The sequence below is a fragment of the Marmota flaviventris genome, chromosome 6 (assembly GCF_047511675.1).
Source record: "Marmota flaviventris isolate mMarFla1 chromosome 6, mMarFla1.hap1, whole genome shotgun sequence".
NCBI classification, from domain to species: Eukaryota; Metazoa; Chordata; class Mammalia; order Rodentia; family Sciuridae; genus Marmota; species Marmota flaviventris.
The window spans coordinates 133,565,846-133,589,866 of NC_092503.1; the positions used below are offsets into that span (position 1 = coordinate 133,565,846).

At 42.6% G+C, this 24,021-nt stretch overlaps 2 pseudogenes; one reads left to right on the forward strand and one right to left on the reverse strand.

The window, feature by feature from the left end:
- LOC114107411 (melanoma inhibitory activity protein 2-like) overlaps window positions 1-23,617 on the forward strand; it is a 47,677-nt pseudogene extending 24,060 nt beyond the window's left edge.
- LOC114107410 (E3 ubiquitin-protein ligase SH3RF1 pseudogene) lies at window positions 14,478-16,002 on the reverse strand (annotated as a pseudogene).
- Window positions 23,618-24,021: the final 404 nt, after the last annotated feature.

Genomic DNA, 24,021 nt, shown 5'->3' on the forward strand with positions numbered 1-24,021 from the left:
AGCACTGCCTCCAGAACTCCAGCCTCTACAATCCCAAGACCTCAACTTCCTGCTGGCCAACCAATAGTGAAAAAATATGATTGGGGTGCACTTGAATGGAAATTCAGGCTTCAGTGTGGTGACAATCACATTAGTACTTTTCCAAACCCTGATTATCATGAGTCTGAACCAATATCATTGACCCAAGTGCTAGATAATCCCCTAGACTAGCTCACTTGGACTGAAAACCTGCTCTTGGACTCCTTCTTGCCATTGCAAGTGTTCTGTTTCTATTTTTCATACTTAAATAAATTCTACTGCTTTGACACATATCTTCTGGGACATTCTTTGGATTAAGAATGGAAATAAGTTGGTAGTGAATTGCAAGAGTCTGTTGCAATACTGGAGACCCTCCCCAGGCAGGGAGCTCTAGCACAAAACTGAAAAACACTGCTCAGTGGTAGTGGAGGACATGGCCTGGCCTGTTCTGACCCTCAGAGCTGACAAGGGCAGGCATCCCCTGCTGTGATTCACAGCAAACACTGAAATAGGCTTTCTTGGCTAAAGAGGCCTGCAGTGTGCACAGACTCATCCCACCAACAGAAGTGGTGGAGTTTCATCTCAAACTGGTCTCATGACTGTGCTAGAAAGTAAGCCATGTCCCCCTGGGATGTGCATGCAGTGACTGCAGTCCTCTTCTGGAGGTGATTCTGAATTCCAGCTTGATTCCTCCCAACAGAGCCTTCCCAGAGCAAGATGCTTTTCTATATGATAAATCCATTCCTGTAGATCAATGGACTTCAGCATAAGAAAATACACTGAAATAACAATAAAATGATGAAGTAAACGACTACACATGCTGTCCAGAAATTGGAGTTACACCACCAGGTTGGTTGTTCAGGTGATGTTCAGCTTACTGGCACTAGACACTATTCTGCTCTGGTTTGGGTATCAGTGGGGAGGATCTGGGGCTTGACAAAGTGTTTTTTGTAGTAATATTAAGGGGCAGGAGCTACCATGGTCATTTTTGCAAGGGTTTTAAGTACCCAGTGTGGAAAAGTCAACACAGCAAAAGCTAGCATATATCTATAGGTCCCTGCATTCTGGTCCAGGGCTCCCTCTTGAAACTTGTCTTAAATCTCAACACCATATGCAGATAAGGTAACCACTCATTAGAGTTGTTGTCTATACCCAAGCAACAATGATAGAAGTAACACAGCTAGAGTTTAAGAAGCTGAATTCACCAGTTGTGCTGGTGAGCAGTCTGTGAAGATGCAGATCACTGCAGCCAAGCTGGCTGATTTAAAGTGTTAGCAGCTAATCAAAGAGGAGATGCCTAGGAAACCAGGGTTTTGAGGTGAAACTTCATTCACTGCTGCTGCTGCCAGGTGGGGTCTGCACAAGCTACAAGCCTCTGAACTCAGGAAGTGCTTGCAGTTCCTAATGGCAGGCCATGACCACCAGTGTTGCAGTATAACCCAGCAGCTCACCTTCCATTTTTTCTTTTGTTTATTATGAATTCAAAGAATGAAATTCTCAAACCAGGATGAGTGAGTGTAATAGTAGAATTCATTGAGTTACAGGAACACAACTCATGCCACACAAGAGAGGAACAGACAGCCGGTTTTCTCTGCCAAGTATGCTAGCCTAGGGATTTATAGAGCCCTTGGTTCACTGCTATTGGTCCAAACTTATGCTAAGTAGGGCTTGGAAAATCAATAATGAAATTGTTAGTCCTGAATCCCATTCACATTTAGCTTTACTTTGCTCCCTGCTTTGGGAAGCAAGAGACTGAATTCATTGACTGCACATGCTCAGTGGGTATCTGAAGCCGTGGCACTGCTATAGAGTGGGCTTCTGTGGTAGGTGTGCCCCTATGTATAATCCAGACTTCAGCAGAGTGACAGAACAGCTTGCCCTGATCTACCTCAGCACTGGCCTGTTCTGCCACAGGACCTCCTTGGCTATATAGCAGTCTCCTCAGGGCCACAGACCACATGAGCTCTATATCTGCATCTTGACAAGAACCAGTAGGATGGCTGATTTGGCTTAGCAGCCAGGAATCCACATCATCTACAAGTGTCAGCTTTGAAGGTTGCAACCAGCAAAGTCTGAATCTTCTCCACTACCATTAAGTGGCATATCATAGCTCTCAGTGTTATAGCTCTGAACCTCTGCTATGCTCTCCAGTGCTGCAATAAGGTCTAGCACTTTAACCTCTAATGTCTTTCCAGGTTTGCCTCACACATCCAAATAATTACATTAATGAGATAAGGAAGACAAGAGAAAATGGAATAGAATTTAATTGAAGTGAAAATAAAATCAGAACTCCTATAGAGACAAAAACAGACCCAATATCAGGTTATCATCTAAGTGTGCTAGGCGAGGGGTTTATATAGCACTTGGGTCAACGCTGTTGGTTCAAACTTATGCTAATCAGGGTTTGGAAAAGTACTGATGCTATTGTAACAATGCTTGAGCCTCACTTTACATTCAGGTTTGCTCCACTCCCATTTTCTCACTTTTGTCAAGCAGGAGGTTGAGGTCCTGGGATCATGGAGCCTGGGGGTTCTGGCTGCAGCACTGGTTAGAGCAGGTATCCACACTGGGCCCAGCAGGGCTGCCTCAGCTCAGTGGATCTATGTTCCCTGGTTTGCCTTGGTGCTGGCTTAGCCCACCTCGGGCCCATACCAGCGTGGTGGACTCTGGGTGGCAGCTCATGCTCACTGCCCATGCAGCAGCCCTGGAGGCAGCTGTTCTGCAGATCTAGGATAAGATTGACTTTAACAGTGGCTCTCTCCTAATTGGCAGGCACAGGGAGAAGCTTGGATAGGAGCAGGAGCAAAGCACTGTGAAAACACAGAAGTCCCAGTAGGCTGCTTCCCCATGAGGGTTCACAAAGGCCCCCAGTGTCCCTGGGTCCTCAGAATGGGTCCTGAAGCCTCTAAGGTGTCATACTTGGTTCCCCCTGGCACTCAAACAACCTTGCCTCTACCAGCAATTGATGTCTGTGTTCTTCCAAAGCTGGGACTTTCCTGGTCCCTGACTGGACCATGCTATTTGTGGACAAGCCTCACACAGCCAGGTGGGGCCATGTCTGACTATTGTGTTCTGTGCTGTTGCGGGACGGCTTCCTTCTCCCTGAAGCTGGCCTTGGTCATACAGGGCTCAAGGTAGATCTACCTTGGCCTCTTTACTCCACTGCCTCCCATAGACATTGGCCCCAGTGGCCAAGGCAAAATGAGGAGCAGAGCAGGGTCTGCTGGCACATTGCATTGCAGGACTCAAGCCCAATCCTTTGCCCTGCCAACATTGACTTTACCTGCTTGGAACTGTGCATGGAGGTCAGTGTCCTCTTGTATGGAATGAATCCTGCTGTGCCTCCAGAAGGCTCTTCATCGGGGCCTCTGGAGGGCCCACCTGCACCTGCCACCCAGGCAGCTGCCCATTACCCTGCCAACAGGAAAGCACAGCACACTAGGGACCCTACAAGGCCTTTGTTTTCCAGTGGTATTTGACTGTGCACTGAGGAGAATATCCAGGTGTATGCCCACCATGCAGGCCATATTGTAAAAAGTTGAGTCTTATTTCTGATGTTTTGTCTTGTTTTAGGGTCTCGTTGGCTGGTTCTTGAACATGAAGTATGAGGCCGAACCCATGTGGTCTGGACTCATTTTGGTCCTCTCTGCCATGGATAAATATAACAGAATGTTGGGTGTGTCCACAATTTTTTAAAAATTAATTTTTAGATAGTTTCCATGTGTGTTTTTATACCTGGCCTACAACTTGTAATGATCCTAGAATCTGAGGAACCATCCATATAATTGTTGTGAAGATCTTCATTGGTTAGCACCTTTTTCCATTGTTTTTAAAAAGAAAGTGTCTATTTTCTGCATTTTTCTCAGAATGTCATAGTTGACATCTTTCTCATGTTACTCCTTGACCAGTCAGTCTATCTTGTTAACTTCATGGCTAATAAGAACCATTAATGCTCCTCTTCACTGTCTGGATTTGCATGGTTCCTATTGGAGATGACCTGAGCTAGAAGGACCTGAGGCTTCCCACTCGACCTCCCACTTGAGATCTGAGGAAATAGGTTCAGAGTGGCTACCTGTCTTGAGGTGACTTCTAGAGAGTATCTCTTGCTGAGTACACAGGGCACGGATTGGACACCAGCAGCATCCTTTCAAAGGTGTAGACACTCCCTTCCCTGTGTGTGAAGGGACCAGAGATCAGGCACAGAAGGCTCCAGGCACCTGGATAACCACTCTTCATTAATGTATCAGCAGCAGGCAAGCCTCTGCCAGGTGCTAACACTCAAGGAATACTTCCTGAGGAGCTGTGAGCCAGGCACAATGCGCCTGGGACTCTGGAGAACAGAACAGTCAAAAGTCTCCAGCACACAGTGCACATGGATCTTAGAATGTTTTCAGAAGGCATGTTCCCATCATGGCCCCAGGAAGGTCATGGCCCTTCTTCTCACCCTGCTGTGTTCTCCACACCTGGCCTAGAACCTGTAAGGATTATAGAACCCAAGGAACTGTCTTCAGACTGCCAAATTCACATGCTTTCCATCTTTGCCATTCTGCCTACCTCATGTGGGACCTTCATGGGACAGATGGAAATGTCCAGTTTAACAGACTCTTCCTGTTAGAGTCACAACAAATAACATGTTTAGTGATATTTGTAACATTCCTGGTTACACAGTTTTGTGCAGAGTTTCATTGAGTAAGTGAGACCTTGAAAGAGGAAAAGAAGATGCTTTAAACCACTAACATCTGCAACAGTTTCTCCCAACTCTGTACCTCCTCACTGGCATGTAATTAATGACTTTGGACCACATCTAGAATCACTGGCTATGGTCTAATTTATGGGAATTAAAAGACTTTATCTCCAGTCAACAAAATCACATTACATTCCACAGGGCAGTATTTATGGCCCACACAGAAAAGGGAATCAGAGCCTGGTGAGAGCACAGCTGCTTGACATGTGCATGGAGTTTCTTACCACAGTAGGTCTGAGTGGAAGAAGCTGTCCTTAGAGTCAGGTTCAGGCCTGTGGGGCTGGCACTAACTCAGCCACAGGGGACATGTGACAGCCTGAAGCTCTCACTACTCCAGGATGTCTAGACTACCAAGGCAGTCTTAATGGTGACTATTTATTTTGTACTTTCTCCAGCCTTATCAAATTATCTGTGTTGTGAGTTTGCATTTATTTATCTCTGAAGGTCACACTTAATAATAAGGAACTTGCTGTGGCCATTATGCTTCCTGTGTTTTTGATTCTTTCTTTCTTTTCTCTTTTTCATATGCAGAGTGACAATGTCTATATCAGTCATAGAGGGATTTAATCATCAACAAATATTTTCTGAACATCCACCAGACACTGATGGACATATGCAGTATCAGACAAAATCCTTGCTCTCATTTCTGGGGGACAGGAGCCTAAGCAAGCATGCAGGTAACAGGGTAGTGTCTTCTGAACTGCTTAGTACTGTGAAGCCAGGTTAAATGTTTCTTAGTCTATTTTGTGCTGCTGTAACAACATGTAAACAGATTGAATAATTTATAAAGAAAATAAATTTATTTGGCTCACAGTTTGGGGCTGGGAAGGCCAAGGCTAAGGGAGAGAAAGAAGGGTGGAGCATGCACAGACCAGTCAGCTCTTAAAGATTCCTCCTCCTAGAACTGTTGCCCAGAATGAGGTTTCCAGCACATGAACTTGGAAGGACATAGTCAGACCTAGGAAGGGGTCAGAGAGGGCATTGAGAGAGGAACCCACACTTTCTAGGGATCCCTGATATGATGATATATGGTAACAGCAGAAACCTGAAGAAAGGTGTAGGAGGACTGTGGATCCTGCGGATTCAGTGCTGGAGGCAAGGAGTCCTGGGGAGCACAATGCAAGAAGCAGGCATCCTGGGGGACAAGTGTTGGTGGCAGGGTGTTCTGTGGGACACAGTTGTAAAGGCAGGGGGTCACAGGGCTAGTCAGGGGACTGTGGGACCTTGTGCAGCTCCTGAATGAGGTTGTGCGTGAAGTTCTGGAGGAGCAAGGGGAGCCAGGGCAAGAGGAAGGTGAGTCAGAGACAGCCCAGTATGGGTGTGAGGCAGAGAGGTCCAGATCATGCTGTGCTCCAGAGCTCTTGTGAGGACTGTGGTGTGGTGGGGAGACAGTTCCTGGGAGGCTCTGACTAGAGAGTGACATAACAGGTTTTAAAGGAATCACTTTGGTTGTTAAATGGAGCAGATGGTGGGAGGACCAGAGTGGGTGCTGGGGCAGCGGGGGCTTTTGCAGCAGTCCTGAGAGAGTCACTGTGGTGGTGGCAGCAGAGTCAGAGTGATTGCAGTGACAGTGGTCTCTGGTGTGCCTTGGCCTTTCCCACCATGGGGCATGCTTTCCCTTTACAATGGAGTGTCAAGGCACAGTGCTTGGCTGGCTGCTTACTCAGTACACCCTGTCGGCCTTACCTGAGTGTGGGATCATGAGGAGCCTTTGGAGGACCAGGCTGGGTTCCAGGGTGTCCAGCATGTAATCGGAGGGTTGAACGTTGAGCTAACTCCTGGATCTCCAGGAAGAGAGGGGAGACAGGGATTGATATTCACTTCTGCCAGTGAGTCCTCATCCACACCCACACAATGGAACCTCCAGTTGACCCTAAAAGCTACAGTTCTGAGAGCCTCCAGAGTGGTAAACACAAGGGGCTCTGGGGCACCAAGGAGAACAGAGATGCCCCACCTCCATTAGTCCTGTTTTTATTATGTCACATCAGGAGAGACTATTCAAGGAGTGGAACTTGGGAGTTGCCATGTAACCCAACAAGTCCCCTCTAAGTATACACTCTTGAGAACTAAAGCCAGACAATGAGATAATAATGTGTATGTGAAGTCTATAGCTACATTACAAAACCATGGCTTTGAGACAAAACCAAGCTCACTATGGTTGCTGGCAGGTGGAGCCAAGAAGTACAGCAGCAGACCCCAGCAGCTCACCACCATTTTTTTCTATTTGGGCTTATTATCTGGTGCATTTGATGAATGGAATCCACAAACCAGGATGGATCAATGTAACCATAGCATTTATTGAAGAACGGAAACCAAACACTTGTCATAAAACAGAAGATGCTGGTGACAGCAACAGCATATTTGACCTGTCAGGGAAGGCATGTTTCAGGTTGTATATAGCTCTTGGGTTACTGCTATTGGTCCAAACTTATGCTAATGAGAACTTGGAAAGGCAATAATGCTATTGGTCAGCTCTGGAGTCCTGACTTCCATTCAGATCTGCCAACTTCCATTTCCTCAGGGCAGGTCAGAAGGGGAAGGTTTGCGTGCTGGAATGGGAATGCAGCACTGCAGGAAGCGGGCTTCTGCCATAGGCCTTAGTACTGGGCCCAGGTCTGGCTGACCAAGGGTGACAGGTGGGCATGGTTAACATGGTGACTGGCCTGGGCTATGGTTAACAGTGCCTGAATGGTGTGTTCACATGGCTGTAGGTCCTGCTCGTCACCTGGACCCCACTGGGGCCACCACTCCTTGCTCCACTGCTCTGTTGCCACTTTGCTTCATGACAGGGACCAGTAGGCTGGCTATGCAGCTGCAGGGAGCCACGTTAGTTATCCACAAAGCCTAAAAACAGAAACAACCCAAATAAAGAATGGAGAGGATGAGGGAGGTGGAATATGGAATATTCCAGTTGAAGAGGAAGACAGTTTTGATATGTGTTCCGCAGGGCTCCTCCACACCTTGAGCTAAAGAAAGACACTTGCATCAAAGAATAGGTGTAATCCCTCTATTGGAAATGTCAAGAACTGGTAAATTCATGCAGAGAGAAAGTAGGGGCTCTATTGGGAGATGAGGGTGGGGGTTCTTGGAGTGACTGTAGAAGCTATAGGTCTTCTTTCAAAGGTGATGGAAGTATTTCAAATATGACATGGTGATGGTTGTCCAGAGGCCAGGAGTATACTACAAACTGCTTTCTCTTTCGTGTACTTTAGGATGATGAACTTTATCCCAGTAAAAAATTTCAAAAAAGGAAAACACCTTCAGAGTCATACCTCTCTGGTCTTCCCTCCCCAACAATTATTCAATCTTGCAGTTCCTGTCTTACTTGGCAACCTCCTGAGAATTCCATTTCCTTCCAATTTCTGTGCCACATATTCAGTAATTGCCTTCTTGCTACATGCCCTCCCTCCATCTCTTGTTTCCCACCAAATAATCCAGCACCTTGCCACCAAATTCCCTCCCCCCCCAAAGCTCTTAAACCCAGCAGGAACTCTTGCCTCCAACCAAATAATACTAAATAATACAGGGTGTAAGCAGTTTGCAAATGGCATGACATGGGCTAGATATCCATTTATACAACATGGTTGGTTGGGATGCCACGCCTCCATTGCCATAAATGTGATACCCTGTTGCAATTGGTTTTTAAGTGAATTAGGCAGACACATCTGTGGAAGCCAAATGTTTGGTAGATACCTTGGTAGGAAACCTAATTGATTTTACACAGCCTCTCCAGTGCCGGCAGGCCAGATACTGCTTTGAGGTTGGCTTAGAGTCTTTTCTCTTCCTAAGGTTGCATGATGTTTGTCAAGATGAGGAGAAGGGTAATCAGTTTCTGTTTTGAAAAGAGGAGGCACATGAACATGCTGTTAGGTGAAAGTTTTTGCTTTTGCCAAAGTCCACATATCTGGATGAAACTGGTGTCTCCATAAGGCAAGCATGAACCACCTGTCTAGTTACTTGGGGCACTCTTCTGGGAAGCTGAGCCAGACATGTACACAGCCAGAATCACTGTGACTGAGAGTGAATGCTTTGCACACTCTGAGAGGCAAGTGGTTATCTGTACTCAGCCACGGTGACAAGCTGGATGTTCTGCTGTGATCTGGGCATTCTGAAGAGCCCATTGTGAGGATTAAGATTTTTTTCATGACTTGGGAGCACGGTCACAGGGAGGGCAAGCAAAGTTCTTCGAAAGTGAAGTTCTAAATATGAACTTTCTCAGTAATGAGACTGGAGGAAAAATTTAAAACTAAAGTTGATATTGTGCATGTGCTTGTGAGTCGTAGCTTCCATCATGGATGCCCACAAATGTTAGGCCTTCTCTGCTGTGCAGGTGCTGGGAGTCATTTGGGTTTGAGCCATTCCGTTGGTTTTGGTTAATGAACAGGATGCTTTATTTTCCAGTGACCATTCTGATATTTAGGAAGCAGAAAAAGGCTCAGCATCAGTGCTATAGTGAATATTACTGTAAACATGTTAAGGTTATTTGGAGGAGTATAGATTTGATCTGAGGAAAACATTCCATAGTTGACTTTAAATGGAATGAAGTTGTGGAAATAATTCTGATGTTCTTGAGAGAAAGTAGACAGTGTCACAAAGCTCTGACTTGTATGGCTTCACGTTTTCCTGGACAGTGTAAGTCTTTTACTGACAGCTCTTCTATTACATTTGTGTGGGAAGAAGGGTGTGGCCCAGAGAGAGGAGTCAGAAGCCAACTCTCAGAGCATTGCTTTTGAGGGTTACTGGCAGGTTTTTTCCCACTGACTCACATATTCTGAGAGTCCCTGCAGTAGGCCTGTCACTGTGGAAACATGAAGTTGGCTTGACAGGATGAAGTGTTCCAAACCTGTGTGGGGTTTGAGGATCTTTAAGAGATCATAAACTGTTCAGGCAGTCCATGCTTGAACAGTTTGATTCAAGTTAAAGGAATGAAAGGTTCACAAATCCCCAGTGTGTGAATGCCGCAGTCTGGCTGGGCACAATTCACGAGCCACTTGTCAAGCAGAAAGGATTTTTGAAGCAGGAACGAACTTTATTTTTAACACACACACACACAGCACCACCAGAGCTCTCCAGGAATTCCCTAGAGCCCAACAGCCACCTCCAGCACTTCTGGCGAGCACCCTCAACTGGAACTGTTACATCATTTTCAATTTTACCGCTCTTGAGGCAGATTGGCTGGGTCGTGTGGGCGGAGCCAAAAGAGTTCCCCAGTGAGCAGCTCCGTGGTTGTTATGTGCTGGGTGGGGCGCCTAGCTGTGAGTGAGGTGGCGGCTGGAGTTCCTCCAGGCCCCAGGTCCAGCTAGCAACGCTTCCCCGCTGCCTAGTTCTCTTGCCCTAGCACCCATGTGGCAGGGTAGTCAAGTCGCAGCTCTCCACTTTGGCCGGGTTGGCGCTCACAGGGCCGCCCCTGTCCTGCCCGGCCCTTCACCCCAGCAAGCTGGGCGATCTCCTCCAGGTGCATGTCCTGTCTGTCGGCTGGGGACCAGGCCCACTCTTGCCCCAGCCCGCGCCCGGAGGAGGCGTCGCGGGCATCTTGGATCCTTGGGCCCCGATCCCAGGAAGCACCCCAGACAGGGCGAGACTACCGCCGCCTGGGCTGCGGAGGGAGGCAGAGAAGGGGCGGGCCACCGCGAGGGAAGGCGGGGATGTCGAGGAGGACGGGGGTCCTGGAGCAGCTGCCACCAGGGGCGCGGATCTCAACATGTGAATGTTTATCTAGAAATTGCCATGAAAATACTAGAACATTCTAGGTGATGTGAGCAGGTGTATAATCATAGATTTGTGTTCTTTTATGATTTGTCAAAATAGAATACAGGTAAGAACAATTGCCAAGAAATGAGTGGTGTTTCATGTGCCTCAACTAGAGAGAATTCATCATATGTGAGACCAGTGATGCTCCCTTGCTTATTTTAAATTCTCTCTGTGTTTTTGAAATCATTAGAAGCTCTTCATGTATGCTGTCTCCTTATTTTTAAAAACAGCTTTATGAAGGTGTATAATTGTTATGGTGTCTTTTTAAGGGAAGGAAATTAAAAAAAAAATAGAAAGGTAAGAACTAGTAAGTAGTTAGGCCAGGATTTTTTTTCAGAGGGTTCGTTTATATAGAAAACATGCACTTAGCTATCTTACTATGCTGACTTTAAAGAAATTAATGAATGTCAGTCTGAAATCATTCCAAGGACATGTTAGAAACAGCTTATTCAGAGTCTTGGAGTTGGTTGTTCAGTATCTAAATCAGTTTATCAGATTTACCCTTAGAATATTCCTTTTATGGAGAAGACAGTCTTGGTTTTATTTTGTGTTTAATGTATTTGTAATGTCCTTTTGTTATGAAAATATCTTTTGAGCACCAGCCCATATCCAGTTGGAATATGTGCATCCTGGATTCGGGTTATCTCAAGCAGCAGCTTCAATGATTAATAAGGCTCAGTTCTCTAACTCACCTATCAGTTCTTATCCTGGTTCCTTCTTCTCTTTGGCAGTCACATTTTGAGACTTCCAGAATGTATGGTATTGATTAGATTGGAAGGCTAACAGAAAGAAGAAGGGAAAATCATTGATGAGAAGATAAAGCAGCACACATGTGCAGAATGGGGAGCCCAATAACTATGCCCCAGATTAAAGGCAAAATGTGACACTCAGTGAAAGTGTTTATCTCTGTGCCTAAGCAGAAGCAGTGTAAATGAATATTGCATACCAGTGCAATTTTATATTTGCTTAACTGCATTATCAATTCGAGGCAAGTATTTTTTCCCTGTCCCTTAAATGTTATTTATTTTTATAATGTGGAACATCAAATTTTAATCTTGAAACATTTTATTTAGTCCTCAAATTATTAAATTAAAGGAATGATGAATTATGATTTTAATAACAAGCCCTTCTTACAAAATTCATCTCCTGTCTCAAAAAAACAATAGAAAATCCATATATGATATTAGCTAATGATCTATTTACAGATGAAATTTTATACAAATTTATAGTAGTAAATTTTATACAAATTTAAAGGAGTAAATTCCATCATATAGCTTAAAATATGAAGATAAGACAGGTGAAAATTAACTCAACCTGTAGTAGTCTTTATACCTTTTAAAATTTGTATAAAATACAGTAATTTCTTAAAATACAGAATATTATGACATATTGGTGTCAACTTACACAGATGAAAGCTGGCATCAGCTTTTTTGCCTAACTTCTTTATTTCACCAAACTTCATATATTACATGGATATGCCAGTATTTTTTTTACTTCAACACACAGGAACATAATGTACAGTGTTTTATAAAATCAGTGGTTAACTTAGGAATGATTTCATTTTCAACCACATCCTACATTTTTTTAGTTGTTGATAGATCTTTATTTTATTTTTCATATATGGTGCTGAGAAACAAACCCAAGGGCCTCATACATGCCAGTCAAGTTTGCTACCACTGAGCTGCAGCCCCAGCCCCACATTCTACATCTTTTTAAGATAATAAACCCTCTTGCTATTGGATGAAGTCTTTTCAGTCCATGTTTCTATTTCCAAGCATTATTTTTTATTATTTTTTTTTAATTTGTTATTTCAGTACTTAGTTCCCATGGGAAAACTGTTGTAACTACCTCCCTACTAGACTGCTTTCCCTACTTTTGTTCTCAGGACTCTGAAAACCCATAACTGTATGGCACCATAATGAAATTGGTGGAAGAGGCCAATGACAAAGAATGGATATAAATATAAAAAGGTAGGCTAAGCTGGATCCTGCCACAGTTGTAAGGTGTGGGCACACTGGCTCCCTCCAAGCCTTCCAGAGCTTCCACAGAACAGCTCCTGGATAAACTCTTCCTTTCCTTCTGTCTGCTGAGAACACAAAGAGCATTCTTATTAATGACTCCTCTGATGGCTGATGGACACCTTAGCCAAGGAGGGAGCGAGTGTGATCAGCAGACCTTGGTCAGGAGTGGCTTTGGGGTAGAGAATGCTGGTCATTTTACATCTCCTGTATTTCTCAGTTCTGAATGCAAACTAACCTCAGCAGAAAACTACAATTAAATGTATACATCATGCATGTCCATGTTACTGTGGGACATGCAAGATAGTTGAGAAAGAGCCACAATAGATGAATGTAAATTTTTCACATTGTTTCTTCACCATTTGACTTGAACACAAGTGAACCACTTACCAACACATCTCACAAATGTTCTGGACACACAGTTTGTGGGATAAAATGGAAATTACATTTCATAGCCATTCTCTCCCTGACAGCAAGAATAAGATTAATGTTGCCTACTTTCCAACCAATGAATTGAGCTGCTTTTGTTATAAAACTAAATATTATTTTCTGAATACATTTCTAGTCAATGCTTTTGCTTTTTTTTTCTCATCACTTTATTGGTTTCATTCTAGGAAAATTAAAAACCTATAAAATTAAGTTGAGGATTAAGTCTTCAGATTGACTCATGATCAAACTTGAAAGAATCACTGACTTTTTTTTCTTGAGTTTTTTCTCCCTACCATAGGCCCTTACTGATACTGACTGAATTGTATGTTTAATATCCCAAAGAGGAAAACCCAAGTTAGAGTACCAACAGTTCTGTCTTAAGGAAGCAATATGTAATGATGGGGAACAGGGGTGAGGGAAGGAGGATGCATTCTACAGCACAATGAATCTCTTGGCTTAAGCAGGAGATAATACAGCTTCTCCTTGGCTCTTGTTTCATAAATTAATTTCTTAAAATCATAATCCAAAGAATTTATCTATTACAAGAAAATTTCAGTTTTAAAAGAAGCAAATACGTTAGCTAAGTCTTGTAAACAAGTGTCCATTTTAGTTATACATTATAAAATCAAAACAAAATAAACAAACACAAAAATGGTTGCTTAGCACAAGGTACACCTTACAATCCCAACTGAGTGGTGAAACCCAGACACCTGCCTCACTCTGCTGGCTGGTGTGTCTGTGCTAAGACTCAGGAGCCACACACCAACCCTCTGCTCAGCTCTTGAACTTCTGGAAGTCCACACATGCGCTATTTCCATCAGACTGCTTTGTGCTCTTCATTTGTGTGATGTGCTTTTAAGTCTTCCCAGTGTTTATCTCCTCTGATGTTTTCCACAAAGCCTCCTGGGAAAAGCCCAGTTTTCCCATTGTGTTGTAATTTGCCTTTGGACCAGCCATCCTCTCACTTTTTATGAATAAACATATCTCCTTTAAGTCCCCAAGTTCTGCCTCACTTTGTGGAGGATAGGAAACCACCACCTAGTGCCTTTCACAAACAACAGGCTAGACTCATTCATGACAGGACCCAGTGAGGAACATGCCTGACCAGGAGGTGGAGCAATAGGACTGAAAGTCCAGGGAGCTAATCTTCAGATGGAAAGCTTGGTTCAAGGCTGTTCCTGCTGGTGCCACAGTGACTGGGCCATTACCATCCATGGGGCAGTAGCCGGCCCTGCCATGGCCTCCCTCCAAATGGTAGCTCAGGACCCATGGCTCCTTGTAGGGGTAACTCATCACCATTTAGCCCTGCTTCCAGCTCCACTTTAACTTCAGCAATGCTGGAAGTGTTACTCAGGTCTTCAATTTTGTGGCAGCACCAGAAGGCAACTTCAGGAACCCCGTTATTGTATTTTACTGTCCTTGTCATATTTGCTTGCTGAACTGCTCCCACAAGCCGATGAAGAATAATGTGGAGTTGTGGGAAGTCCAGGGTCACTATCTGGCCACTGGGCTTAGTTTCATGAGAGGCAAAGGTGATACTTGGGGAGGTCAATGAAGTGGCTGAAGCACAGGCCAGGTAGGTACCGGTTTGACTGAAACTGACAGCAGAGGCACGGGCACCAGAGCCTGCCATTGGTGGCAGAGGCTGTGGGGAGTCCAGCAAATGGTGGTGCAGGCCCCCAAATGCAGGTAGCATTCTGCACCTGGATGGGCATCAGTGCTGCTGTGGGGTATTCTTGATTATGTGCCGCAACTGGCCTCACTGCATTGCAACCCTGCTTGACTGTAATCTGCCCAGGCATGTGCAACAGGACCTTAGTTTGACCACTTATTTTGTTGTGAGCTGCTGACACTACAGCTGGAGAGACAACAATGGGTGTCCCAGCCACACCATTCCTCTGGAGCTTCTGGGAAGGCCCTCCTGCAGTGGAGGGACTGACCTTTGTCATCCTCTAACTTGTCTGACCCACAGTAGACATAGGAACTTTAGCTTGGGTAGCATTTATCACTGCCCTTCTGACAGATGCCACATAATTGCCAAGGAAAACCCCAATCTCAGTGGTATGCATTGACATCCCTTTGAACCAGCCATCCTGGAAATGCTCAAACACTGAAATCATCTCCCCTATTCCCAGTTCTAGCTCATCTTCTTTCTGGGAGTCTATGGGTAGATAGCCACATACACACTGGGGTGAGTCTGTGTTTGAAAATGTGCAATCTGTATAGTGGATCCTGCCATGGGTCTGGATCCCATTTCAGCAGCAGCAACAGCAACAGTAGTGTGGAAGTGAGGACAATGACAGCCAGGAGATGTGGTGGTAGAGGGGAGGATTCATAGTTCCAAGGGCAGCTGGAGGGGGGACATCTAACAGGAAAACTAATGAGGAGCCTGTTGTCACTGAGATGCTTGGGAATGAGGTCACAGTTAACTCAGTGGTATTCATATGAATTTGAGAAGGGAAACTGCAGGAATTCCAGACAGTTCGCTGATTCTCCCAGCAGCTGTGGGGTTGCTGGAGCTGATGAGGATAGGAGGGCTAATCTCCATGGAGTGGCAGTTCTGGGATGTATGGGAAGACTTCTTTGCCATGGTGAGGGAAGTGAAGGAGTGCTGCTTTTTGGTGTTCTTCTTGGTGTCAGAGAGCTTTGGGGCAGTGCTGCTCTTGACTGTTGCTTAGGGACATTTTTCAGCATCAACTCCTATCATGGGAGGCTTATCCCTTTCAATCAGCTGTTTAGCAGCTGAGTTAAACTCAATGTGGGAAATCAAAAATATGCCAAATTTGTCTGCCAACATTTGTTCAGCCCAGTTTTCATCCACTCTGTATATCACAGTTAGAAAAACATCATTTGCAAACAGAAGGCAATCTTTGTCTACTTCCTTGTCTTTTACTTCAAAGTCATAAAGTGCTTTGCACTGAGGTGGGGGTTGAGGTAATGATTGAGTAATCTGCTAAACTTTGGTGGGGGAAGAGCCATGGATCCCAATGACTTCCCCATGTTACCAGTTTCATCAACTTGTTGCAAAATGATGATGACATTTTGGTGAATTTAAAGTCACAGATTCCTTTCTTGGATAGTTTATAATGCTTTGGAACATAGTAACTGAGGTGTATCCCTCACTGGCGGACTCTAGGCTTGCACCCGAGGCTGCTGTCCATACTGGGAACCCTAAAGATCATTTGTGCTACAATTAGCCATAGTGCTGCCCTGAGCCTTGAATGCATTTGTGCAGTTGGTCCCACTGCCCCCACCAGGGCTAGGTGTCCAATGTCTCTGCTTGATGCTATCCAGAAGCCTGTTCAGCAGGATGTTACTGGGAAGCTCCTGAACACCCAAGCCAACAAGGGTCCTCCACTCAGAACAACTGAGATAACCTAGGATCCCCAGCAAACATCATTCACAAAACTTGTACTGGCAAGATAAGACTTTTGCAGCAGTATCCAGGTGTTCTAGACACACAGGACACTCCAAAAGATCCAAAAGGCAGATTCATCCATCTTGATCTACTGTGCAGAGAAAGGGTCTTCAGAAATGTCCATAGTTGTGTGCAGCTCTTAAAATGATTTTTTGTAACATGCATTTCAGACTTTGCTCTTGCACCCTGACTGCTCTTCTGTGTTTGTTGCCCCTTGCCCAGACCACCCTTGCCCACTGTTAGCTGTGTCTCTGATGCCATGGTGCCCTCAAGATTCCTCTATGCTGCCACCCCCACATGCACACACACAAAATATGCCACTACCTCCCACTTGCCCAGCTTTAAATGTTATTTTTTTAAGTCAACAGAATGCTTGGTAGGTTTGAAACCAATATATTAGTATTAGAATAATCCATTTTTCAAGCCTGGCTTGATTATTTTGTGACTGTGTGACTTTAGAAAAGTGACCCAACTTCTCTGTTTGCTTATTCTCTAGTGGTAGTAATAGTCCCTGTTGTAGAGAACAACAGGAACTACAAGCTCCAGTGTAGTGTGTCAGGATATACACTCCAGACATGGCAGGTATTATTACCCTGAATTTAAGACTGTATCGAACAAGAGCAGTAATGACAATGTGATGGGCACCTCACAGTGCAGAAGTAGCTAGCACCATCACTCTTTCTGTGACAGCAACTGGATGACGCCAAGGTAGATGGGGCCTGGATGCTTGACACTGGTGACATATTTATGGCTCTCCCATTTTACTTGCAGAATGTTTCCCAGGACCTGTCCATCTGTGCTTTTGAGCAGGAGCAGTCCCTCTTGTTGCAGATCCTGCAGGAGATTCTGGCTAACATGGTGGAGAATTTGGAAGGGGCAAGTACACTTTAGACTGGAGTATTTTAGTGTGTTCAGCTGCTATGGGATGGTGGCTCTTACAGGTACTGGAAATCGTGTTTGTGGAGATAAGTCAATGACTTTCACTTGTGACTCCCTTGGGGTTGGCCTTCTGCTTTACCCAGCACTTCATCATATCTTTGACTTTTAAAAAAACAAATCCAAGTGCAATGTGATCTGTGTGGCTGCCTCTTGTGCTCCTGGAAACAGCCTTTGTTTTACATCTGTGTGTCTCCCTGCATCTTTAGAGCTTTGACTGTTTCTGTTCTGACCAGTTGTTTTGTGCATGGCTCTTTGGTATTGACCATTATTTATTGTCAAATACCTTTAACTGTGTGGCAATGTTCTGTTAGGGTCTGTAAACAAGTCAGGATGGCGCCTGGCATTTTGCAGAGGGAGTGGTTTGTGAAGTAATGCCAGAGAGCCATTAAGTGTGGAGATTCTTTATTGGTTGACTGCTGTATCTAGTTTATGTTAATTAAGATAAGCTGTGTGGAATGTATATATACCCCTCTGGTCCTACAATAAACGGCTCCCACTCCTGCTGTATCAATCTACACAATTTGCTTGTCACCCCCCCGGTTATTTTGCTGCAGCCTGACAGCGGCAATGTTCTAAGCTCTTGTTTGGCAAATAAAATTTTATGGCGCTGTTATATACTTTAGATAATGAAATCACAGTGATATGTCTTTAGTGAATTGTAAATTTGCAAATAGATATTTATTTTCTTTTGAAAATTAAAACTTCTTTCTGTCTTCAAATACAGATATTTTCCTTCAAAAGTCTGTCTGGTTATTTTAATTATTTTCCATGAGACACTCTCTTACTGACTGGGCTAGTGCTAACCAATTCATACAGTTTATAGTAGAAGTAAAGCAGAAGGATAAATAGTCACCTTTTTGGGTCTTCTCTACATTTTTTAGGTGCATTCTAAGTGCTACTGTTGTGTAGTTTAATAAACTGGAGTATTTCCAGGAATAGAACCAAAATATTTCTTTTATCATTAATGATCTGTGTATTGATATCATTGTTGAATTATTAATCTACTTGAGATCAGAAAAGAGATTAATAATACATGGTTTCAAAAAATTAATGATTAATTGTATTGTAACACATATTTGCACCATCCATGTACAAATCTTATAGCTCTATAGTTTAAAATATTTTAGTGTCACAGCTTAGGACTTTAATCAGGCTGTGAATGAATTCTAAAATTTTAACATGCATAATTTGATGAAAACCTACTATAGAAAAGAGATGCATTTCATAGAGCTGGATCTTACTTTCAGAAGCTAGTATTTCTTAGGAAGAAAACACTGTGAAATAGCTCAAGGGAAAAGTATATGAGTTTTTAGGGGTGAGAACGATTCTTATTTAAGCAGTTTTGATGATACCCAGGAGTGATATCCAATATATTTTTAACTGCATTGGCATAAGTACCAGTGAATCAGAGTGGCTAGAAGCCACAGTGCTGGAGGTTGGGTGGTCTGAGTGATTTGTGGAGGACCCCTGGGGAGGTCCAGTGATGTTTACCAAGAGGAATAGTTGTTTTCCACTGTAACAATCATTTTAATCATGAGAGCATGTACAGGTTATATTTGATTCATGGATGCTGCTGGGATTCATAAGAATCATCTTTCGGACTCCCTGGATGCCTATATCATTTCTCCTTGAGTCTTCTGATGTCTCCTTCAAACTCCTTATAGTACTATAATGGTGAATCCTTTTGTCAAGCAAACTGACATCTCTCAGTTAACAAGTTATGCACAGTAGCTTCTCTGGAATGAAGATTCCCCATTTCCTAGGGTAACATGTGTCAGAAAGTAAACACTAATATTTTTTTTTTTTTTTTTTTAGAGGGGGGTACCAGGGATTGAACTCAAGGGCACTCAACCACTGAGCCACATCTCCAGCCCTAGTTTTTATTTTATTTAGAGACAGGGTCTCACTGAATTGATTAGTACCTTGCTTTTTGCTGAAAGTGGCTTTGAACTCACAATCCTTCTGTCCCCGCCTCCTGAGATGCTAGGATTAGAGGCATGGGACACCACATCCAGCTTACCATTTTCTAAATATAGGATGCTACTGATTTCCTACAACACAATGCTTGCATTTTACAAAGAAAAATTATTCAGTACTAGAATTTTGATAGGAAATGAAATTAAAAGTTGTATAAAAGTGCACAAATAGCTGTTTCTGAATTCTGGAAATGTTCAAGAAGTACATGGGGTACTGCATCTGTCATCATCATCTCTAGTGATCTGGAGAATGATGACATGAATGGTGCAAAACTTTCTCACATTTAAATAAGTGGTAATACCAGGTGCCCATGTCACAGAATGGAAAGATTCAAAGGTAATTGCCCCAGACTTCACTTTTTAGCAGGGTGTGGTTTAGTATCTTATTACTATTTGATATGCTATCAAATTTTCTTTGCCATTTTAAAATCCTATAATCCTTCAAAGAAAAATAATTTTTAAGAATTCTCACTTTTTTCCCTAGTTAAAAATGGGAAAAGAAGAGTGGGAATTAATGGAACAGCATTTGATGTATGTTCTGTCTGTCCATTTAATGATGAGAATAACTCTATTAGTGAATATTATTATTAATATTACTATAAAGTGTGATTGAGATGCATATTCAGATGAAGAAAATGCTCAGGAATTCAATTTGAAAGTAGGTAGCTTGATACAGGTGTAGTAGATGCAAAGAAGCTACTATTATTTAGTGACTTTTACATCCAAACAGAAACAGCTCTGGCAAAGAAGCTACTATTATTTAGTGACTTTTACATCCAAACAGAAACAGCTCTGGCAAGTAAAGAGGAATCTGCAGCCTGGTTTTTGTGTGTTTTAGTTGATAGCTAACCTCTTCTATTGGGGTTTGGAACTGAAGACAATTAGTTTGAGTCCCAGAACTGTTGCTTTGTGGTGGTATGCCTTGACCAGTAATCTCTCTGAAACCTAGTATGATATGTGTTGCTATAATTGAATATCATCTTTGGTAAGTTATAGAGCAAAGACACTTATTAGCTCTTGGCTTTAGAAGTTCAAGAGCATGGCACTGGCATCTGCTGGGTCCTAATGGGTCATAAGGTGGTAGAAGATAGCACATGGTGTTATGATTTCAATCTGTAATGTCCCCTGAAGGGTTTGTGTTTTTTTTTTTGTTTTGTTTTGTTTAGAGACAGGGTCTCATTAAATTGCTTAGGGCCTGGCTAAATTGCTGTGGCTGGCCTTGAACTTGTGATACTCCTGCCTCTGCTTCCTAAATGTCTAGGATTACAGGTATGTGATACTATGCTCAGTTGATAATTTGTTCCTGACACAGGTATATACATTGTGAAATATTAACTACAAACTAATTAACATCCATAACCGCACATAATTACATTTGTCAAAAAGTTTCTAAACTTTCATACCCTATCAAACAGGATAAGTGATTTAGTTTACATTGATACAGATATGGCCATAGAATTATAATCATTCTAATTATACATGGTGACATAATGCCTTTGAACTTTTCATGTATTTGGAGATATTTAGAAAAGCAATGACTTCTAGTGAGTTCTTCAAACATTAGATCTGGCTTATTAACAATTAAGCACAACTAGGAAGAAAAATAAATTTAGATATCCTCTATTTACATCAAGCAATGACTCTTTATCTGAACAAAAACTTAATTCACCTTCAGGAGCTAAATCCATTTCAAAGAGTCATATTATATTCTTCTATTTTCCATATATTTATAACAACTAACCTACTTGAAAGTTTTTACCTTCTATGAGAATTCAAAAGAAAATAACATCTAGAAAAACATTTTGAAGACTCTTAAATAGTTATCTAGAAAAACTGACATGAAAATCATCAGAAGTTTTAAGCTTCTTCTTTTTAAAAACATGGCATACTTTTTAAAAGTAACTTGTCATAGCTGATTTGTGCCCATGTTAGCAACTCTTCTAAAATTACTGTTAAAATAGTCTAACAGGAGAGTTTTTCCTATAGAAATAATCCATATTACTTCTGTAGAAAGTGTCAACAGGGCTAGGGATGAAGCTCAGTGGTAGAGAACTTGCCTAGCAGGTCGAAGGCCTTGGAGTTTAACTCCCAACACTGCAAAAAACAAAAGGAAGAAAGGAAAAAGAGAGGGGGCACAAGGGGAGAGAAAGGAATTAGTCATTAAAACAAAAGGGCAAGTGGTACAAATATAAATATATAATGTACTAGCTCTTTAAAAATGTTACAGAACTTTAGCATTTTAGTTACATCAAACTGGGTGATATTATGACTGTATAGAATGTCACATAATATGTTCTGTCTTGGACTGGCCTGAAACAAACCAATGGGTGGGTGACCTAGAGAGGACTTCTCCCAGGCTTGATTGGGACAGGCTTGAACCTGTGGTGCTTTAGGATTCACAGCATAGTGAAGGAGCCAAGACTTCTCTGACAGGCAGTGTGAGAGTGCTAGGCCCCTGGGAGCCCATGTCTGGGGCTCCCCATGTCAATGCCTGCAGCCATCTCCCCCACCTGATGGTTCACAATAATCTGCTGTGTTGCCCAAAGGCCTGAGTGTCCACAGCCTGTTTTGGCATGGCTGGGCATGGTGTGGTTGTGGAGTGAATAGCCAAAGTAGCCTTAGCATGATGGGGGGCAAGAGCTGCCTCTCAGCCATACTTGGGGGTGGTCTTGGGAAAAGTAAGCAGGGTTATGATGTGTGTTGTGTGAAGACATGGAAACACACCCAAGTCCTTATGGCCATCGGTGGGAGTTGGTGATATATACAGCTATTGGATTTTTTGTTGTTTTCTTGTTTTTGCAGAGAAGTTATCAGTCTGTGAGAAGCAGATGTTACATGAGAAGAGAAAAAAGCTTGCTCTAAAACTTTCTGGACTAATTGAAGAAAAATATGAACTACTTGAAAAAGTTAGCTTTGTTCAGAAACAGAATGAAGGTTAGAGTCATCTTTAAATGATGCCATTTTGGAGAAGGAATCAATAGAAGCAGAAAATTTGGAGGCAACATATGGAAATCTGGATAGGTCCATATCTAAACTTGAGGAAGAAATACTCCTTCTAGAAAAAGAGCTAAAAGTAGACAAAAACTACACATTCACAATAGCATGAATTGATGGTGGATATATCAAAAAGGATTAAGTTCCTAGAAGATGAATCAAAATCCCTCAGATCACAAATAACTGAAGATAAAACAACCTTGAGACTATTTCAAATGAATGAGGACAGATTTAAGGTAGCAATAAAAGAGGTTTTGAATCAAAATTCCCAACTTCAGGAAAGTCAGAAACAGCTTTTATATGAAGCTGAAGTATGGAAAAAAAAGTGAATGACCTTAATAAACAGAAAACAACACTTGAAGACTCCAAAGTACATGCAAAACAAGTTCTAAGAGATAAAGAAAATCACATTAATTCTCTGACTGAACACTTGCTGCCGATGAAAGATTGGGCTTCTGTGCTTGGAGAAGTCCTAACAGATGATGGTAATGTGGAATTGGAAATGAAGAGTGTTGGTGCTCACTTAGAGGATCAGCCAAAAGGAGATTTGAAAGAATGGTTTTATGCTGCTGAGTTTAATGCCTTTTTAAAACCTTACAAGGAGAAAAAAATCAATGTTTACTTTGTTTTCTGAATTAATTGAAACAAAGGAAGACCTTATAGAATATATTAAAAATCTTGACAGGACAAGCATCTTTGTGGTCAAAAAAATACACAAATTTAAAAGTGAGAATCGGAATTTTCAGCAGAAACTTAATGTCATTATTGAACTATATCAAGAAAATAATATGATGAAACTCCAAAGAAATTAATAGGAGAGAAAATTACCAGGTAGAGCTAGAAGAGAAACTTTCCAAAATGGTGGAAAACATCAGCAATGCAACTGAACACCTGGAGACCTATAGAAAGCAAGTCAAAGACCTTGAAGAAGAATTGCAGAGAACCATTCATTCTTATCAGGGGCCCATTATGTACTATGAGAAAAAAGCACATGATAAAGTGTTGGCAGCTCAGAGTGCTGAAAGATACCTCAATGATTTAAGGAAACAAAATGTTCATGACAGACAAAACTTAAAATGAGTTTAAATTTAAACTTGTAGAAAATGATCCTTCTGCAATTGATGATTCAAATACAGTCTTTGGCAGAGAGAATTCCCCAAATGGCCCCCCGCCATTGGGTCAACCTTCATCTGAGATGAAAGCTCCACTTTTGGAAAAGAAGGGTCCACTCAGACTCTCACCTTTGCTTCCAAAGGCAGGAGGAAGAGATTCAAGAAGCCCAGAGATTATCAGTGAAAGAAGATTACCAATGAAAGGAGATTATCAATGAAAGATTATCAATTAAAGAAGAGACTCAGACTATGATGGGATAACTGATCCTCAGAGAGTGCCTTATAACATTGGGCCCCTGTTACCTCCATGGGAACAGAACCCTAAGATGATGATGGCTCCACCAGGCCAACCATATTCTGATCCACGTCTTCCTCTACCATGGCAAGATGTATGTTATTGTAATTATGGTGGACCATCTGGACTAGATGAATTCAGAAGTTCTACTATGCTGCCTTTGGATAAAATGGATGGACCTATGTCTCCAGAAATGGAATACAGTAGAAATGATACCAAAGTTGATCTTAGTAATTCCCATGTGCCTGATTCATCTGTCCCTGTTGAAAATGAAGCAACTGCCTCTGGCTTTGCTTTCTCACCTTTCCCTCCAATCAGAGGTCCATT